A 3130-nucleotide genomic window follows, 5' to 3' on the forward strand; every position below is an offset into this window, starting at 1 on the left:
TGTTAAAGACATTTTCACATTATCATGTGTTACTGAACATATGTCTATTTTATTGTTGTTATTTCCAATACGAATGACATTTTGAATGTTACTGATGTATTTTGTTTACTCTATTTTTCTTTTTTGCAAATGATTTATTTGTTACATTTTTTTAAAAATAGCAATATATTTTTTTAAATATAACATTGAGTTATCGTAAGTACCATCCAAATCGGTTCCCAAAAAATTATTAATTTTAAATTTTAATATGTTCAATTTGTTTATGCTATGTGACAGGAAAATATGCTTTTGCTAAAATTTTATACTGTTCCTAACCTAATCTTCATAAAACTTTTTAATCTAATGTCTTTCTTTATGTATATCTGTGTATGTGTGCATATATATACATATATATATATATCATCATCATCATCATCGTTTAATGTCCGCTTTCCATGCTAGCATGGGTTATGATGATGATGATATATATATATATAGTAAATCAAATATGTCCTTTGAAAACAGGTTGTACAGGATTTCAAATAAGTGCTCTTGGTATGAGAAATGTCAAAAACCTTAAAAAGATATTTAGAAATTCAATGAGAGCAATTACATACTAATAAAAGTAAGAAAAGTTATATCTTAAAATCACAAAATAGAGATAAGTACATAATATAAGCAATCATCATCATCATCATTGTCGTTTAACGTCAGCTTTCCATGCTGGCATGGGTTGGACTGTTTGACTGTGGACTGGCATAGTTTCTACAGCTGGATGTCCTTCCTAATGCCAACCACTCTGAGAGTGTAGTGGGTGCTTTTTTACATGCCACCGGCACAAGGGCCAGTCAGGCAGTACTGGCATTGACCACCCTTGAATGGTGCCACCAGCACGGGAGCCAGTCAGGTGCCACTGGCAATGACCACACTCAAATGGTGTTTTTTATGTGCCACTGGCACGGGAGCCAGTCAAGCGGCACTGGCTCAAATGGTACATTTTACGTGTCACTCATACAGGACCAGTCAGGTGGCATTGGCATCGACCACATTCGAATGGTGCTTTTTACGTGCCACCAGCACAGGTGTCAATCAGGTGGTACTGTCATTGGCCACGCCAATAACTTCACCTGACTTAACAGGTTTCCGCAAGTGCAGTTTATTGCCCAATATAAGCAATTTATTTATTAATGCAATATAAGCATTATTGTATTTAGAAATAAATAGATAAAGTAGAGCTATGTTCATTAAAAAATTTCTCTTACATTTATGGATTATACACAGAAGAAGAAATGGATTATGGGAATTCTGTCTCTTCACAGCCATTACAGATTCTTAACACAGATTTTTTTTTACCATGGATTTATTTTACTTTTCAAAATTTTTAGCTCAAATGAAATTTTTGTATACAGTGCTCAGGTGCACCACAACTTGTCAGAGTATATGCAGTAATGTACAAATGTCTGGAAAGCGAACAATGTATGAGTCAGATGCATGCTTGTGTGTGTATGGAGGGGAGAAAATCAGGTGTAGTGTTCATGTAACAATCATAAGAACTTTCAAAACTTAAAAAAATTTTTTACTGATCATAGCTGTACTTTATACAATATTGTACTTTATCTGTACAATATTGCTTATATTATGAATTTACCTCTACTGTGATTTTTAAGATATAACTTTTCTTACTTATATTCTCTAATATGTATATATATATATATATACACATACATACACACACACATATATAGATACACATGCATATATATATATATATATATATATACATACATATACATACATACATGTATATATACATATATATATATACTACAAAATTAGAAAATGGAGAAACATACTTAAATCAATAAAACATCAACCATCAGATGATACCCAATCAATACTTTATTACACCATTACATAACAGTAAAGGCATTATACAAAATATATTGTAATAATTTGTCTATTTATATTTACAATATATTTTGTATAATGCCTTTACTGTTATGTAATGGTGTAATAAAGTATTGATTGGGTATCATCTGATGGTTGATGTTTTATTGATTTAAGTATGTTTCTCCATTTTCTAATTTTGTAGTATTAATTTACGGTAATATTTTTACCTTTGCCCATATAATACAGTAGATGAACTAATTGCTTGGCAATTTTTAACATCTATGTATTAGTCTTGTTGGGTACCTCTCTAGCAGTATATTGGATATATGTTATCCCATGGTGGGTTGAATTTTCAACCCCTATCTCATTTTATAACATATATATATATATATATATATATATACATACACACACATATATACATATATATATATATATATATATACATATACATACATGTGTATATATATATACACACACATATATATACATACATATATACGTACATACATATATATATATATTTATATGCATATATATTTATATATATATATATATATATATATATTTATATGCATATATATTTATATGCATATATATATATTTATATGCATATATATTTATATGCATATATATTTATATATATATATATATATTTATATGCATATATATACATATTATGCATACATATGAAGTGGTATCAAAAGGTTCCCAGACTAGTAGTGTTTAATAAAAAATAACTTATTTACCTAAATTTTAACATCTCCTTCAAAGTAGTCATCTGTTCAGGCATTCCTGCCACTTTTGGAATCAGGCCTGGAAGTCATTTTCTGTAAGCAAGACAAGGAATTTCTATAACAACTGTATTAAAACGGCAACCTTTGAGCTTCATTTTCATCTTGGGGAAGAGATGGAAGTCTGCAGGAGAAAAATCTGGTAAATAAGGTAGGTGCAGAAGCGATGCCATGTTGTTTTTGGCGAGAAACTCACGAGTGAGGAGAGCTTAGTGATAGGATGCATTGTCATCATGAAGAATTCAATTCTTCGCACTCTACAGATCCGGTCACTTTCTTCAAATGTCCACCTCATAGTGGACAAATTCTTGATGCACAATACCACATTTCCAGGGGTGACACTTCTGGCAGGTCTTCCAGACTGCTCATTATTTTCCAAGGATATTCTTCCACTTTTGAAGCACCCGTGCCACTCAAGACATTGCCATTGATCCATTACCTCGTCACTGTAAGCTTGTTGAAGCATA

This window comes from Octopus sinensis, linkage group LG4 (genome assembly GCF_006345805.1).
Source record: "Octopus sinensis linkage group LG4, ASM634580v1, whole genome shotgun sequence".
NCBI classification, from domain to species: domain Eukaryota; kingdom Metazoa; phylum Mollusca; class Cephalopoda; order Octopoda; family Octopodidae; genus Octopus; species Octopus sinensis.